General features: G+C 35.6%; 1 long non-coding RNA gene across 2 annotated transcripts; it reads left to right on the top strand.

Annotated features, from left to right (window-relative positions):
* Positions 1-6,279: 6,279 nt before the first annotated feature.
* On the top strand, positions 6,280-8,996 carry LOC130740941 (uncharacterized). 2 transcript variants are annotated; one of them, XR_009020283.1, is made up of 5 exons: positions 6,280-6,317; positions 7,025-7,180; positions 7,510-7,575; positions 8,235-8,353; positions 8,699-8,996. It is a non-coding gene; the product is annotated as an uncharacterized LOC130740941 (long non-coding RNA). The 2 variants fall into 2 exon arrangements; XR_009020282.1 differs by having other exon boundaries at positions 7,504-7,575.
* The last annotated feature ends 10,382 nt before the right edge of the window (positions 8,997-19,378 follow it).

Genomic DNA, 19,378 nt, shown 5'->3' with positions numbered 1-19,378 from the left:
CATGCATTGCTATAATATATAAGCTACAGAATGAGGAATTTTACTTATAGTGGGAGACCCTTGAATTGCTAAACATGTCAGTTTGGACATGTTACCTACATATACCATACACCTTTCAAACACCATATTTTTTCCTACATCTATCACTCTTTATCACATTATATTATATATCACATCTACTACTACTTATGTTATTTCCAACTCATTTATTTCCAATGTGATTGTGATTGGATGATGAGTTATTTAACCCAAACTTTATCATGTTCATTTAGACATCCCTATTTTTTCTCTATGCCTGTTTACACTCCCAAACATTTTCCTTATTTATCTTGTACCTGAAAAATCGTGTACAAAATCACTTTCTCCCTGAAATACATGATTGAGAGTATCTTCGCCAAAGTTCTTTAGAAACCCACAGGGGAAAGGCTGTGAAAGTTTGAAAGGTGTTTTGGCTGTGAGTTGCTGTGTTTTAGCACCCAAGGCATCAAAATATGGCTGCACTCTTTTATAGTTTTCTTCATGTCCGCTGTTAGTTGGCGTACATCTCATGTGAGTCCAACTAGAAACTAGAGAGCGTTAATTAACTCTCGTTGTCCGTCAGTTTGGATGCCACATAAGAATCTAGCTGATAATAACAAACAATCATACTGCGCAACTTAAACTAATTGGGTATATATATGTTTGAATATTGCCCCCTCCCCACTCATCCTAGCCGTTCATAAATGTAAAATAGAGACAATGACCCATGAGAAAATTTGGGTTAAATAATTCATCATCCAATCACATTGAAGAAAAGTGAGTTAGAAATAAATTAATAAATAAAATATAAAAATTCAAACTCACTTATCTTCATGTTTTCTCATATCTCTATAAGAAACGTCAATTTTTGGGTCCGATCCCACAACTCCGCTAATTTATACTCCTTAGTATCATTAATTCAGTCAACACGCTTATCATACTTCTTAAAAGATTTGTTGGTTTTTTAAAAAATAAATCAATCACAGTAGAGAGTGTTTTTTTGAAGAGTGTGTTGCTAGTCCTTATAATTTAACTCACGTACATTATTGTGAGTTTAGGTAGACGCTAATGTCACTGACCAAATCAGTCTTACCTATTAAATCAACCCATGTATAGAGTGTTGGCCTTGTCGACGCTACATTTTGATGTATACTATGTTGATCTGTTTTATAAAATCTCTCAATCCCTAGCTCCTTTAGCTTTCACTCTCACTCTCAAATTCTCAACACCCTCTCAGTTCCACTCTCATTGTCAAACCCAAACCCCTCTAACTCTCAATCCCACCACGAGTGTGACACATGGGGTCAACGAGGATGGGAGTGACCCTGGTGTAGTGAGATGGCACGAGGGCGGCTCCTGCAAGGCGTTTAGGCGAAGAGACACATGATTGAACTGATCCCACACCAAAACGAGAGGTATTCCGAGATGGTGTGTGTATGGAACTATACAATTGATGAGAGCTTATATATAATTTTTTTGTGAATGGGAAAAGCGACAAAGCGGGAAAATAATTACAAGTCTAGAATTAGAATATCCCTAGACAAAAAGGGTGATGTCTTCAGAGACAACTTAAGAGAAGTGAAACCACATTGGAGACACGCTCCAATACTAGCTAAACAATTTGCAGAGGGATTAGCTACTCTAGGGACATGATGCATTTGCACGTTCCAATTTTGCTTTGGTAACTAATGAATACCTAAAAGATCTTGCCGCGTGAGTGGCGACAAAGTGTGTTGGAAGGACTTATGTTGTTAGCGTCAGATTAGCCACCATATTAGAATGTTACAAATAGTATCAGAGCTAAACTCTCTCAATACAGTGTGGTTTGGGGACGAACAAAGCAGAAACTGGCCGTAGGGGTGGAAATAGGTTGGGGCGAGCCAGGCTTTGCGTGGCCCAAGCCTGGTCTACATTCTCTTTTTGTGGCCTAAGCCTGGCTTGTGGCCTATCAATAGGCCAAATTTTAAGGCTTGGTCTGGCCTTATATAAGGCATGACCTGGCCTATAAGCCTACTTAAAACCATATTTAACAGAAAATTTCACCAAAAGAAGGTCATTAGGCCAGCGGACTAATAGGCTAGCGGGCTAATAAGTCTTTTTATATATCATTTCATTTTGTTTTCAAATAAATAAACTTGTATATCATTGCATTTTAAAGAACAAAACCTCAATTATTTAAAACAAACACAACAAAAATTAAATTATATATAATTAAATTATATTTATGTATATTATTAATAAAAATAATAGATAAGTAGGTCGGCCTATCAGGCCAAATAGACTTTTTTTATTTGTTTGGGCCTGACCTTTTTAGTTAAACAAGCCTTTTAAAAAGCCTAAGTCTGGCCTATTTAATAAACGAGTCAGGCTAAGCCGAGACTCAGACGAACCGAGCCATAGGCCCCTGACGAGCCGTCTGGCCTATTTCCACCCCTATCTGGCCAGCATGAGATACCCGAGGTCGGGAAGTGATCGCCGGTGCAATGAGAAGGCCCATACAAGGTGCGACTCCTGGAAAGGCTTCTAGGAGAAGAGATATGGTTCAACCAATCTCACACCAGAACAAGAGGTATTTCAAGACTGTATAGGTATAAGACTATACAGTTGAGGAAGACTTATAACATTTGATTGATATTGCTCATAATATCAAGGTGCAACTTCTTTTTCGAGACTAAACTCATAAAAACTCCAAAGTTAAGTCTACTTGCCATGGAGAAATTTTGGGGTGAGTGACCTCCTTGGAATTTTTTTGGAAAGCGGTAAGTGAGAACAAAATGCGTTGGAAAGACTCATGTTACTTGAGACCAGTCGTCTTATCAGGATCTTACAAAGTGCCTTTGTCCAGCCCCGCGCCTTTGCATAGATTTGCATTGTCGCTGCCTCTCACAACTCGCCAATGCATCCGCTAGCCTAGCCTTGCGTCTCTGCTTCCCTGTGTTTCTCTGTCCCACGCAGCCTGGCGCCTCCGCCAGACTTGAGTTTCTCAACTCTAATGTTTGAAATTGATAGCTTGGTTGCGTTTGAGGGATGATAGAGGTTTGCTTCAAAATGTTTTACGTTGATTCCATCCTCAAAGATGGTCGAGCATTAGCTTTTGATTTTTCTTTCGTTAGTGTGTCTTTTATTAAGAAAAGTGGCAATTATGATGCTGATTTATGACTAAGCAAGTATTCTCTTCACAAAATTGAATTTGGTTGGAGGAGAGCCCTTTTGGTTTGGCTGCTTCTATCTTGTGACTCTTTCAGCTGTTTGCTCATTAATCAATCGCTCAATTTGACCCTTAAAAAGACTCTCTAAGGTCAAACTCTCAAAGCAAGGCCAATCGATGTTTGAATGATTAATGTTTGTTTCACAGCTCACGAGAAGTAGTTCCAAATTGCAACTTGAGTCCCAATTGCCAAAATATTCCTTCTCAATTCGTTCGGTTTGCAAATTCTTGAGGATTTTCTTCTATCATTTAATTATTGTTTATACTTCTTTCACACAATCTCAGATGTGATTTGATATTGATAGTGTGTTTGTCAACATTAGAAACACCAGGTCCAGCAGCTGATCCAACATTCAAACCATAGTGAAAGAAAAAATTTCTTTGAAATATATGAATCGTTCATAATCAAATATTGCATCACAATCTTATAATTCGCCGACACGCATGTCAACATGCTTCTTTTCTTTCTTTTTAAAACATTTTTTTGAACTACTTTTTAAAACATTATTTTTTAGACTTAAATATTTTTAATATCTTACTACTTAAAAAGAATTTAATTAGCCCGGCCCTATAAAAAAATTATTAGCAATGTCCATTTATTTTTTTTAATAGGCCTAATTGGTGTAATCAATTTTAACTAGTCAATTATCTGCATGACGAGGTTTAATCAGATAGAAATAACTACGTGGTCTTTTTACATCAGTTTAGTCTTGTAACTTTTTTTAAATTACTTAGTCCTTCCTCTTCCACTTTCTTTTTCTTTTTATTCTTCCTTCTTCCATAAGTCAAACCTACCGACCCATAAAATTAACCGGTGGTCGTTGTCGCACGGATTGATCAAACTCTTCCAAGAAAATTAATGAAAATTGGGTTGCAATAGGGGTGAGTGTTGTTTGGGTGCTGGTAATACTGGAAATTTAGGTTTGGTTGTAAGATTTTGCAGGTCTTTTTTATCTTAGAGTATATATATCATTAGTGTGGAGGTATTTCCTTGGTTTTGCACTTGGGTTTGTGGTTTTCTTTGCCCTTTTGTTTAGGGGTGCTCCTTTTTGTCCTTTGGAGGTGTTGAGTGTGGTCTTTTGAATTTGTTGGGGAAATGTCTATTGAGAAGCTTAATGGAGTCAGATAATATTAGACAAAAGGACATTTTAGATTTTTGTTTTGTAAATTTTCTCTAGCTAGTGGCATAAAATATCTGTGAAGTTTTAATTAAACATCAAAATGGAATGATCAGTATTGTAAGAAAACTCTAGGCCGCAGCCAGTGCTGGCAAGTTGAAGTTTGTATCTATAATTCAGAGATGGAAGTGGTTAATTTGGGTAGGCAGTGCCATGAAGAAGAGTCAAGAGTAAAAAGCAGTATGGACTGAATAAAAATACCAATTAATTGGTCTCCACAGGAAGCAAAACACCATTACAACAAGTCTTGCTAATTACAATATTTAAAAGAAAAGTTGAATCAAGTTAATTGCTTGGAAGTTGGAGAATAACACCTTGAGCAACCATTCATTTCAGATACAGTACAGATTCACAGCATACCAACAATGATTTTCTAATTTTTTTATTGTCTGATTGAAATTAAGATGCATTATTAAATTAGAGATGACACATTCTGTCAATGCCATGACGATAATTATTAGGGATTAGATAAAATAAACACGAAATTAACGAGCCTTGATTGAAGCCTACGATCAAGTCTGCTTAGACCACGACAAAAGTATCACGACGACCTTCCTGCAAACATTTCACCTTTTCATGCAACACGCAATTAATGGCAGCATTACAAAAATAGATACATATGCATCTTATGCTTTGTTTATCCATGAAATTGACACTCACTACCATGAGAATACACACTTTGTTTATTCAAATATTCTTTTTCATTATTAAAGTTAGCAATTTTGTCTACTAGGTTACCCAAAGTAAGCAAGTTTGTATTTATTAATCTCTCTATTCATTGTCACTTTAAGATGATTTTAGCACACGCATTAAAAAATTATGTTAATATTTTTGTTTTTTTTTTAATTACTTCCAACTTCCTATTATACATTTTACTTCTTCTATTAATTTTAAATTTTAAATTTCCTTTCAACATTCTAGCTAAATCATATTAAGGGGTATAATTGATAAAACCATAATTACTATTTTCTTCAACATTCAAGGTGTTAAATATTCATACATGAATTCATGTACTATTGTCTATTGGAATAGTATTTTCCTATGTAACAAAACAAAATTATAGTTATGCCTTAAGCTACTGGAAAGGCATCTCATTTATTTATTTATTTCTAGTCAAAATCAGATATGTGCAAAAAAAGGCCCAAGTAAATATTTTTGGTCAAAGGCCTAGGTAGTAAAGCTAAACAAGCACTACAAAAAATTCGCTGTTTAGTGGGGTTTTTTAGCGGGATAACCCCCGCAAGTTTCATTAATTTCTATTAATTACGGAGGTTTTAATAACCCCCTCAAATTTAGTTTAATAGTTCCCAATTTTCACTCTGAACTCACTCGCTCTCTCACCCTCTCACCCTCTCCTCACTCACGTTAATTTCACTCTCACACTCTTACTCGATTCCTTTTCCTTCTCACCATCTCCGCCATAACCGCAGGCTCTTCTTCTTCCGACGAGAACTTCCGATCTATCTCCGCCGTTCACCGAGAGCGAGACTGTCGCAAACCACCATTCGTCTTCTCCATTACCGCAGGCACTTCTTCTTCTCCCTTCTCCATTACCGATCTATCAATTTTTGCGATTTTAGAGTTAGGGTTCAGTCGATTTATCAGATTTTCAGGATTATTTGTATGTGTTTTCATCATTCACACCACCTAGGTCTGCATTTCACTCTATGTTGTGTCTTTCTCTGCTTTGCTTTTCTCCTATGATTTCAATTTCAATCTCTGATTCATGATTATCATCTGAGTGTGGTTGATTTCTTATCATTATATTCATGATTTCTGAGTGTGGTTGATTTCACAATCAGTTAAATTTATCATTATTTTCATGATTTCTTTCAATTACGAATTTGTAATCTGTGTGCGGTTGATTTTGTGAATCAGGAATCTGAATCAGCTAAGAATTTGAACGCTCGCAAGTAAGAATTTGAACTTTCGTTTTCACTTTTACAATAGCTGGAAAAGTACTCCTACATGTTCTTAAATTTTTCTCTGTTCCTGAATTAGTGGGTTTCTTGTTATATATGAGTGTGGGTGATGCAGCTACAATACAATTACTGTCGCAATGTGATTGTGAAAACCTTCGAAATCATGAAATTATAGCTACAATCACATCATTGGGGAGCTGATTTAAAGCCTTGCTAGTTGTTACCTAGTAGGATGTTGGCCGTATAGAAATTTTTGTGATTTGGGATAGTTAAGTTGTGATGAAATTTGATGATTTTTTTTAGATGGAGCTAATATATACTGCTACTTGTTAGTGTACTTTATACAAGGAACACGTCATGAGGCATCACCATTTCCAAGAGCACAAAAACTCATTAGAAAGCACAAAAACTCAACTGACGTTCCTAGCCACCAGCTAAGTCACTCTGTTTGTGAGGAAGATGTGAGCACGTACTTCAATTAGTGTAGATTGTGTTTTACTTTTACCTTATAAATTGTAATGATTGTGTTTTACTAGTGTATTTCTAGAGGCTTATTTAGTCCAGATATGTTTTTTACATGTGTATAAATGAATTAGTAATGTTTATATATTACTTAGGAGTAAATAAGAATTTATTTATAATTCATCATCTGCTGAAATTTGGAAGCCTCTTAAGTGTTTTAAATTACTTTGTTGCAGCTTGGAGGACCCCATATCCCTCTTAAAACTGGAAGAAGGGGTGGGAGAAGGAGCAGAGCCTCAAAATGAGACACAACCCATATGCTGCAAATGTCTTTCGCACCTGGCTGTTGTTCCCTCGCGAACGACACGTTCACCTGAAGCCGGGCATATCTGGTAGTTACATTCAAATCAGTTATCTTGTTTCATTCAAATTAGTTCTTTGTTTTAGGTTCATTCGATATCTATGCAATTTTACTCACACGGTATTTGCATTTCTCTCTCTCTGTTCTCTCTCTATCTCTGCATTTGTTTGTGATTCTCATTGTTGATTTGTGTATTAGTGATTGGATTTCTTTCTGGAAATTGATCAATTTCTTGCTTATTGTGGTATGTGATTGGTGTATATAGGATTTTGCGTACTTATATAGATTAAGTTTTCAATTAACAGATAGTTTCAGAACGACTTAAAATGACCATTTGCGATTTCATTTGCTAAGCTTCAGGGTGATGAGGAACATGCATTCAGAGATGAAGACGTTCAAGGGAGAAATGTTCTGACAAATTTCTGGGTATGATAGGTTTCTAAGGCTTCTTTTGATCACTATATTTGTCTTAAATTATTCTTATCAAATCTCATGTGGATGTGAATACCACTGATAATTACATATTGAGGATGTTCTGCATTGGATTTTCCAAGAGGAGAACTTACATATTGTGTACTGACCTTTAAATTGAAATATGCTTAGTGCAAAATGTAATGGGTTTGGTTTGATGTTTGTTTCAGTTTTCATTTACCTTGAGATAAATTTAAAGTCATTCTTCCCTTTCTTATGCAAAAATCTCTCTTCTATTTTTTGACTTCTCTACCTGTGAAGGTCGTGATAATTTTGATTGTAACAGTTCTAGCTAATGTCCTTGGTTTCTATACTAATGGTTAAAACACTGCATGAAAAATATGTTAGTGGAGACAATTGCATAACAGTGAACAATCTATCCTGAGGATGTATATGAAAGAGCTTGACCAATTGTGTAGCCTTGATGATGAGTATGTGTCATTGGCTACGGACCATCTAAATGATGATGTAAATCTATGTTGTGGTCAGTAATACTACTATTATCATTTCTGCTAAGAAAGATCCGAATAAGGTCTGTTGTTGTCTCTGCTACAACATAGAAATTATACTCTTGCAATAGCCTAATTCTCAGTGTTTTTGCTTTGTTTATGCAGTCATGGCAAAGGTCAAGCGTTTCCAAAGTCTGACAAAAATCAGCGTTGAACCACAATGTGGAGCATATCCTCCAGCACATATAGAGCCTACACCATCAGTTGAAGTTTCTTCGCAATAGGTAAAAGTGTTATGCTTTCATTATCTTTAAATAATTAGCATGTTGATGCAATAGGTGTAAATAATTAGAAAACGAAAGTGTTAAGTTCAAATAATTAGAAAATGAAAGGTGAATTCATTTAAAAAAATGTAAACAAGCTAATCTAAGCTTGTTTGCCACAACCACAAAGTGTGAAGTATGCCCTTACTGTGCAATTAGGGAAACTCTCATCTCCTTACTCTTATTTTTCTTTTTTCTTTTTTCTTTTTAAATTTTCAAAGCAATTGTTCCTTATAATAAAACAATCTATTAATCTGGCATTTTCATTTTTTTTCTTCATTTTGTATCATTACTTTTTTGATTCAGTGTCAACCTTTGGAGCCGTGCTTGACATGATAACAGACAGGTCATTCTCTCTTTACTCTATGTATGCATGGAAGCCAAAGGAATGTGCTGATTATTGCTGTTTTAACTTCTTTATATTGTTTCACAAGTGTACAAGTATGATATTTCTCCTTTCCAGCGGTTCATCAGTTGTTATAATTTTTAACTTCTTGGATTGAGAGTTGTGTATGAGTTATTTTGGATTGAAAGTTGTCCATGGGTTTGTTTCTTTATTTGAACTGTTTTGTTGTTTTGGATATTTCAACTTTAAGTTTCTCTCTATGGATGTTTGGATTATGAGGTTAAAAATGTCCCAAGAATAAACTCTAGTAGCCAAGGGAGATTTAAAGCGGTAAATAATCTCTTGCATTTAAGGGAGGTTGAAAACTCCCGTTAAAAAAAGCTTGCGGATAAGGGAGGTTTAAAACCCCCGCTAAAAACCGTCGCTAAATGCATCTGCAGGTACCAGGATTTGCTGAAAAACGCCGCTAATAATTTGTGGCGAGTGTAACTTCGGGATTTTTCAAAACCCCCGCTAAGTAACTCGCGGGGGTTGAAAACCCCCACTAAATGCAAAAAAAACCCCACTAAATAACGTTTTTTTTGTAGTGAAGTTTAAAAAACACCAAATAACATATGAAAAGAAAGAGCTGAACCAGAGTGATATTTGTGATGCTAAGCCTTGATTGCACACCACACCAATTAGCAAGAAATTGCAGCAGAAAACTATATAGTAGAGAAAAGGCAAAATGCAGCAAATTAAACCCATATAGTTTAATACAACTATGAGAGGCAAATCTATACCCAATGAAACTGGAATGCATTATCCAAATAATTTAATTTAGCCAACCCCCACTTATAATTGAAATTGGTGACATCAATTAAGCAGGGGGGGGAACCATACTTGAAGCAACAATCAGGGTCGGCCCAAGGGTAAAGCCACCCAAGCAATGGTTTTAGGCCTCAAAAAATTTATTTTTTTTACTTACTAAAAATGGCATCTAAATATTTTTTTAATAAATAAAAAAGGCCTCTAAAATTAAAGTTTGTTATAGTCTTCATTTAGGTAATAAGGCCTCACTTTAAAATTTGCTTTAGGCCCTATTTAGTGTTGGGCCGGCCATGGCAACAATACCAGGATAATGAGTAAGTCAAACCTTCCAAATTAGCTTTGAAACACAACCAGGATAGTTTTTTCTTTTATCAACAATCTAACCTATTGGGCCCATTAAATTTGGGCTTTGGACATTTTTTGTCACCTATTGGTGGCAAAAAAAAAAGTGTAGCCCATATATTTCGCCATAGTTATTAGGGGTGTACAAGACCCGGCCCTACCCGCCAACCCGTCCCGGCCCAAGCCTTTAGGGCCGGGTTCAACCCGACCCGATCATTAAAAAAGACCGGGTTCAGTTGATCTTTGAGTTACTCGACTTCGGGTATGGTTGGGTTCGGGTTGACACTCGGGTCACCCGACCCGTCCCACATATATATATTATAAAATTGTAATTTGTTATAATGATTAAAATGTGTTACATGGTCCTCAAATTTATCTTACCATGTGGATGAGATTAAAATGTTTAACTTCTACCTTATGAATTAAATAAACGTTGGTCAAACTATGGAAAATTTCATGCTCTAATAAAAGAAAATCATGTGTGTGTATTATGCACTTGTGAGACAAGTGAAGAATGATCAAACAAAATGAGTGACACGTGTATATAGATCAAACAAAATGTAAACCTCTCAAGTGCAATAGATTATGAAAGAATTGGTTCATTTCAAGTTCTTTCTTCTAAAAAATAGTTCCAACTTATAACTCTTTTGGTATGTTATTATCTTTAAATTTTACAATTAGTATCAAATAGTCTTAGACTTATTGTCCTTCGGGTCAACCCGGTCTCGTCCTACATAGACCCGTCCAAAATTGGACCCGCATAATGTCGGGTTGCTTCGGGTTTAGGGACGGGTTAGGGTCTATGAATTGGCCCGGTTAATATTTAGGGCCGGGTTAGGGTTAACCAAAACTCGTCCCAACCCGTCCCTTTTTTTTTTGTCAAAGGATGGTATGTATTGAAAAGGAAGCCCAAAATGGGAAAGGGCCCCAAAAGCGAAGAACACAAGGTTCCATTACAAATATTGAGCTGTTGGAGCAGGTAAGGAAGCCCACTTGTGACTCGCACTACTACACAGTTACAAGGAACTGTAAATGAAACTACAATCTGCTAAATAGTGCAGAGGTAAGCTGCCAACGCTACTGCTCTACAAGATACTGACAACATAATAAAGACAAGCATAAAGTTAAAGCTTCATCAAGACACAGCGAACAGCTCCAGCTAGAGCTGGTAGGTAGCCCATTAAGTGGGAATTGGGTGAGCCTCAGCAATAAGGATCCTCCAGAGAGCAGCCGGTGGTCTTAAGATCCAGTTGTGAGGGAGCCTATTCCCCTGGTGCATGGCTGCAACTTCATGGGCAGCTGCCCAACCCGTCCCTTGTACACCCCTAATAGTTATACACTCAACTGGTTGAGAAAAAAACTAGGAAAGCTTCGAAGGCTAGTGTTCTTTTCTCTTTTTTTGGGTCAAAGCTAGTGTTCTTTTATTGGTTTTTGCTATTGATATAGATAGCCCTGCTGATTTGTTGCTTGTATGGGCTTCTTTCTTCTTTTTGGGCCTTGTGCCAGACAATGAATTATCTTTTTCCCAAAACACACAGCTACTTTGAACAAAAAAAATTTACAAGGCTGCCCTAATTAACGGCAAAGGTTAGGATAGTCCTTTTGTTTGTCCAAATGGTGAAAAAGTGAATTGACAAACTCTCCTTCACCCTCGCTCCCTGCCCAATCTCTCACCGAGGCTTATTTTACTGTGTTGGTTAAAAATTAAGCTATACTGTTATACATTTCAAGTTTTTCTTTTATGAAATTTGTACATATATATAAATGTTACTTATGCTCTGCCCGATATTTTCAATGTATTTTCTCTCGTTCTACCATTTTAATCATTGAAAAAAAAAATGAAATTTGCTCATCTCTTCCTTTAGCCGTGGATACCATGATCTTTAAAAAATTTCATATTGTTGTCTTTGAACAAATTTTCTCATATAAATATTTTTAAAAACTTATATTTTCACTTAATAAAACTTTAATCCTCTTCATTAATCTATCATAAATTAAAATTGTTGGACTCCAAAAGTTCTCTACACAGTAAATTAAATTAGTACACAAGAATTTTTATGGCATACCTTGACATTTCTCCTTTGTTTATTTGAGACGGCATGCCTTTTTTAAAACACTGCAATCAATCCCCCTTTCCGAACCAAAAAAAGAAAATCAAAACTTCAATGAAGAAGATTTAGGTGGATTCCATTTCCCCCAAAGAGTATAGACAAATAGAAAGAGACCATAGTACAGTTGGTATAGTATACCCACACCAACTCATTAAAGATAGCATTAACTCCGACAATGATCTTGCAATATGTTTTGGTTCTCGACAGCTTCATTAGCTTTTGGTCTTTGGGCACCGCCATAGATGACTACAGCCACATTCTTATAGCGGAATATAGGGGATATCTCTCCCACTTTCGGGGCCATAAAGAAAGCTTGTTCTATAAAAGGCAAAACACGTTTCAAAAGGATGTCCCAAGTCGTATAGCATAGACAAAAGACACACCCCATGACATGCATTGGAATCCTGCCAACTCTCTATTGCCTCTGATGAAATTTCCTGGAAATTTAATCTGATGATGACTAACACGTACCATTCCCAACCGTATACAATAATTAAGATTCTTAAATGATTACTACTATAGCATATTTGATCATAATCAATACTCCATAAGAAGCTTCTCAGCTGAAATTTCTCCAACAATTGATTATTGGGTGATAATTTCAACATATGTTTTTCAACGCGGACATTCAATCGATTTGATAATCGTTGTTTTTAACCGCCGCAAACAGTACAGGCCGTTAAAAACCGCCTCTAAACATTGTGACGATTGAATTAATGTCGCAAGCAAACATATGCGAGTAACATCTTTAATTTGAAACAAAACAGTGGTAATATGTTGACTCCCTCCCCGTTATACATAAAATTGACATACCGTTTGGCAAAATTAATTTAAAAAAAAAAAAAAAACATTTCTGCTCTGCTAAGCCTGCCGACGTCTAAAGTTCCAACATGCAATAAGCAATTTGATCTTTACCTGCAAAGGAAAAACATCTCTCAGATGACAAATGACCCACGTTTTTCCATTTTACATGCATTTTGAAAAGACAACGGACGATAAGAGTCCAAATGTTGAATTATATTGTCCTTTGCCTTGACTAAATATCTCCCTAGCTAGCAAAGTACGAACGTGCATGGATGACAAAGCCTATTGGTACTTGATTATAGCTTTAGCGGTGTTGTTGATCCAGTGGTTCAAAGGGAAATCTAAAAAGCTTTCCATAATTTGACAAAAGGATCCATGATCGTCGTCTTCGACCTCAGCATTGAACTTGAATGAATTTAATGTTGATGAGACCAATACTAACTTATAGTTGAATTTGTGAAGAGGAGGGTGGTCTAAGGACAAAATCTCTGCACGGTGATGCTTGACCTAGGAGGAGATGATTCAAGAAGATCATGGATAACTACAGCATGCGCATGAGGATTGAGGAGAAGTTAAATCAAATAATGCACTTTTATTCTATTCTGAGTTGAAGTGTACATAGAAGTGCAACCAATGAATCAGATTTTGACTAACCAAAACATGCATAGCTGTTGTTCTCAAGTTTTTCCAAAAGTAACTTTTGATCAGTTCATTGTTGCAATGCATGTCATCCGGACCGGGGAGAGCAAGAAGTGATTGTCAGCGCAATAAAAAAACATAAATAAGAAGCGGCTCCATACCAAGGTTTCCAAGCAAAAGAACATATGATCAAACTAATTTTACACCATAACAAGAGACAAGATTATATCGATTTAAATTTATACAATTAAGGATGACTTATAAGCTAACACTCTTGAATTTATTTCTTCTACTTAATTTCACTAGATTCAAATATTTTTATATTATTTAAATATATATTTTAATATATTTCAAGTTAAGCAGTATCGTTATAGTTAATTATAACGTTGTGATTAAGGACATCACTACCGTATCCCGAGCTATATTAGTCACGTGGGGTTCGTTTCCTACGTGGAGATTGGTGGTCAAATGACAAAAAAAATCGCTATAGTTAATTAATAGTGTTTTATTTTTTTTGAAACATATTCCATTAAGAAAAATCAAGTGACCAACTTACATTAGACTGAACCAAAACCTCAAATTCCGGGGAACCTCCTCTATCCAAACATAATTTAGAAATCAAACATGAAGTTAAACCAATGAAAACACTAGTTCATAATTCAATAGTTCAACTTTTGGCAATCGGGGTTGAACATGTAATAATTAAATATGTATGAGATTATGAATTAATAAGGTGATTAACATGATTATTAAGGTAATGGGCTGGACGCCTCCCAGACGCATCGCATTAGACAAGTAAAAGAGACAAACTTCCATTATTTTTCATATGATACCGAAATAAAGACAATTCTGTAATTGATCAATCATTCATTGATAAATCTCTACATCGTAATGGTATATTCTAGCAGACCTATGGGACCCAAAATTAGGGCATTGAAATTTCTTGTATGGCTTATGGGTGAAATGGCATAATTATGCCAAGCAAAGACCCACGTTCAACTGACCCTTCTTGTCTCCTTCAACAAAAAAATGGTATTGACACCATCAAATGTGTAGATTAAATGCCATGCGATAATTCTAACTAGTTTAGGTACTTTTGAATTTTAATTTATGTGATTGCACTTAAATATTTTATCAGAGAATTTATCGCTTTCTATAATCATAATTGACTTGAACATGATTATTTAAGTGTATGATAAATGTAATTTAAAAGAAAAAGAAAAGTATGGACTGTAACTTGCTAGCTATAGCTCATTAGCTCCTTCCTCAACCATACACTACAAGAAATTTGCCATATACCAACGGCAGCAAACTGTCACTAAAGAGTTAAAAACCGTAGGTATAGACCCAAAAACTTTTACCAACGACCAATTCATTCCGTAGACTTTGAGTCGCTATACCTACGGGTAAAATTCCGTCGGTATATCTTTTAGCTACGGTTAAGCATCTGTAGGTACATACTTTAAGATATACCTACGCTATTTTTACCATCGGTATAAGTATTAGCAGGGACCCACAAATTCTCAATACCAACAGTTTAACTGCTAATGTTATAGGCTTTAGTGACGGTTCTATTTTCATTACAATAGAACTTTAAGATATACCAACGGACACTAACTGTTAGTATAAGGTATACTAGAAATACATAATTTTTCTACACCCACGATTTCATTGTCGTTACTACAGAGTTTAGTAACAGTTTTGAAATTAAGATATACTAACGGAAACTAACTGTCAGTATAAAGTATACTTCATATACATAATTTTTCTATACCCACGGTTTTTTTTTATATATTTTAATAACTCATTTTAAATTGCAATAATCACAATTATAGCTTTATTATTATGGGATTCAGTGGCCCTGTTGTTTTCAGAAGATAAAAACACCAATACAATTGCATCTCACATTAAAAATTGGAAGATCATAATATGAAGTGAGACATTAAAATGGTTGTTCTATACACAACCATATCACATAAAAATTATCATTGTCTTGGAAACATCACAATACAACATAATGGATCATCACCACCAAAAAGTACCATAGTAATATAAAGTACGCACATAAGTAGTTTTTCAATCAAAACAATTCAGAAGACGAAATCTCAACTTAATTATAAATCCTAAAGGTTCCACAAAATCATATGCATGTTTAATCTCCAAGGACAAAGTAGCCGCTTCCTAATAATCTTCATCTGCAAGTATAAAAAAGAACATATCATTAACAAAATATAACTTTTTTTCTAAAATATAAACACAAAGCTTTACATTAAAATATAAAATGATCACATAAAAAATAAGCACCAACAAAAGTAAACTGCCAAATAACTAAATGTATGTGAAAGCTTGATCAATAAAGTGAGCTCCAACCCAATGCAAGGATAAAAACAGAACAAGAAAAACATAATAACAATTTCAAAGCTCCTATGACAACAAAGAATAGCAGAAGATGTTGATTTAAATTAGTAACAAGTTAGTACATGCTAAGAAGATATATACCATATTCACTATCTTCATTGGAGCTTGAACTTGGAGAATTCAAATGGTCACGAGCACGCGAAGTATCTGCAACCTATTAAAAGTAAAAGAATACAACTTACGGATTGTAATCTGCGTAAACTAAAGAAGAAGATCTAAACACCTTATGAGAACATGAGAACAAAGTACTTAGCTTCAAAGAAAATAACCAAGGCCCATCATGTATTAAAATATCATGCTAGAGAGGCGTGTTCAATATCAAAGCAAATATGAAAAGATGTACTTCAAAGATGCATCTGCCTCTTTTGTACATTAGCACATCGTGGACCCATATCAAGTGCAAGAACATGGAGATAACATGTTATAGCTAAGACATACAAACTTTCAGTTAGTTTTACCATTCTAACTTTAGCTACAATCATATCAATTATAGGAAACAGAAACTCATGTGGCAGCAATAAACTCATGAAGCAAACCTCCAGTTACAGATGCATTCAGCTACTCTAACTTGTAAAATACAAACATTCAGAGCGTTAACATGGATGGGGGTTGTCACTTTGTATGTATCTAAATTTATTTTGTAAACTTATATTATTAGTGTAGAAAAAAGAGCATTGAAGTGGGAAAAGTCACCTGTCTTGCAATATCATTAAACTCTTCTCCAGGTAAACGATTTTGAACCGCGGACACAAAACTTGTCAACAAGTTTTCCAAATAATTCACTCGATGACTTAGCTCTTCATGTTTAGATAAAGAAACTTTTGATTTTTTACATTTTGGCATCTTGCCCATGCAGCGAACACGCCCTCTTTTCTCAAGTCCTTGAACTTTAGAGAATATGTCATCCTTCCAAGATGTATGCCTTTGTGTGTTTTGAGTTGATTGAGATGTTTCAGCATCAGTGTGTTTGTTTAACTCTTGCTGAAAATCATAGATATGCCAACAAACAAGAAAAAACAGTTACTATTTTGCAAGAATGTATATCATAGATATGTCAAAAAACAATTTAAGTCAACTATGCAAAAAAAGTTAAAACAAAACAGAAACAAAGAAAGTAAATCTTACAACTACTCCTGCAACCTTTTCATTAACAATTGTCCCATCTTAGAAGATACTGAATTTTGCTTCCTAGTTCAAAACTGCTTGGCTACTATCAGTTCTAAAATCACCAACCTAATAAAAAAATCTGCAATTCTATAAATTAGAATTGAATCAAATTTAGAAGAAAAGGGGAAGGACATGCACTCAAGTGTTTGAAAAGTGACAACCATTCATATACAAATTCAATGAATTCATAGCTTATATTGACAATTTACTTAGAAAGGATTCTAAGTAACCTCATGGATGCTGCACAAAAAGCCCAACAAAACAAAACAAAGAACATTAAAATAACCACAATGTAGAGACATTACCCGTTGTAGTTGTGCTGCTGCTGGAAGAATAAAGGTTGATTTAAAGTCGTTTGTGTTCTTCTCCTCGCTTGGGTGCTGTCTTTGTGTTGGTGTTCTTCTCATTGGCTTGATTTCGCAGTCAGAAGTAACTTGCATTAGAGAAGCAAAGAGGTTACCAATTAGAGAAAAAAATCCCATGGGTTCTCTAAAAAATAATGAGGATGTAATAAAAGTTTATGCACAGTGTCATCATCTCTGCTCAAATAACAACAGACCGCACACAAACATACAAAAGAGAAATTAAGAAAACTCTTTTTTTTTAATCATCCCTTATTTCAGATTCTTTCACAAATTTTCAGCAGAACATTGAGTTTTCACATCATGGTATTCTTTGTATTGTAAAGAAAAATGCAATGGAATTTTGGTCTCGATTGATGAGTGGTTAATTTCTATGACTATACAAGGTGTTCACTAAAGCTTAGTGAAAGTGTCTCTTCCCTGTAGAAGTAGCATTAAAACAGCAAAATCCAAAACAGAGAATGGGTATATGCATGTGTATCCCATCAACAAGAAAATGACAAAATTAATGTATGTTTTTTCTGGGATTCACATGTAGCAAGGCATTGACCATAATTGGACAATGAATGTAATGGACTTAGTTATGTTATAACTGGTGATGATGTCACAATTAGCAAGGCATACAGAGGAAACATTCGTGTATATCAATTGATTCTGAAATCTGGCCAATATAGTCTCAACTCTCAAATAAAAGAAGCAACGGAAGGAAGAGAGAAGTTGCGATCAGAGAAGGAAGGGAAGAGAAGATTTGTGTACCTAAAGTAAAGAGAAAGCAGAGAGAAGCCTTGCAGAGGTCGCCGGTGAGAGAGAAGTGGCACAAAGGTCGCCGGTGAGAGAGAAGTTGCGCTACTCGTTGTGGTGCAGACAAGAAGGGCCGTGAGAGGAATCCATAGCTGCTTAGAAGAACGGTGATTGGAACGTGTTTGGTAAATTAAGGGTTTTACTTTGGTACAAAGAGAAAAGGGTTAACATTAGTTATTATTAATTATAATTATTTTTAAGTGTTTTTTGAAAAATAAAATTTTGGCAGGAAAAAAAGGCGCATAGAGGTGAAAATTTTGGCGGGCAAAGTTTATACCATCTTTTTGTTTATATATCACAAAATAGTATACTAATGAAATAAATAATTTGTAGGTATATGTAATATATACCCACAAATTTAAATATGTCCCTAAAACAAATAATGACGAATTAAAATATTGGTTAGTATAAAATAATGTTTATAGCCATGGTTTTAATTTCGTCAATCTATACTTTAGTTCTGTATGTCATATCTATAGTCATGGTCAATATTAAGACTCACACTTTTTATCGTACAAACGGTGATGGTTGTCGCAAAGAAGAAGGGTCGCGCGCACAGAGGTGAAGGAGTCGCACGGTCACATAGATTGAGAAGAAGGAACACTGCACGCACAAAGTGGAGGAGAAGAAGGACACCCACGCGCGAGGTTGAGGAGGCGAGGGACAACACATGCGAGGTAGAGAAGGTGTGGACTACACCATTGATCGAGCTTTGCGTTTTGGAAAGAAGTTTTGTGTTTCAAATAGGTTTTGTGTTGTTGACCGTGATTCGCCGAAACTTGGCTCTCAATAAGGGATTCATAGTGGTCGGGTTGTGCGATTCACCGCGGAGGGGCCTCGTGCTCGGTCTAGCTTTAGTCTCTAGATCTTTGTGGTTCATGTCAAGATGAGAGTTTTGAGGCACGGTGGTGTCGTTTGGATTTCGAGGTATTGGACGGTGGTCGTTGTTGCGCTCAACGGGGGTCAAGGCTTAGTGGTGGTCGTTGGTGGTGAAGTACCAAGTCAGGTGATGGATGAATCGAGTGCTAGGCTTTGCGTTTCAGCAGAGAGATAGTAAAGGGTTTTTTTTTCCTATGTACATTTTATAATTTTTTAATGAAATATTAACCTTTGCCAAAATAAAAAGACGGCCAATTGTCTGCGCTAAAGGGGATCGAGGCTTAGTGGTGGTCGTTGGTGATTATGT

The sequence above is a fragment of the Lotus japonicus genome, chromosome 2 (assembly GCF_012489685.1).
Source record: "Lotus japonicus ecotype B-129 chromosome 2, LjGifu_v1.2".
Taxonomy (NCBI): Eukaryota; Viridiplantae; Streptophyta; class Magnoliopsida; order Fabales; family Fabaceae; genus Lotus; species Lotus japonicus.
Note: the sequence above shows the minus strand (reverse complement) of the source record. Positions and strands in the feature narration are given on the sequence as shown.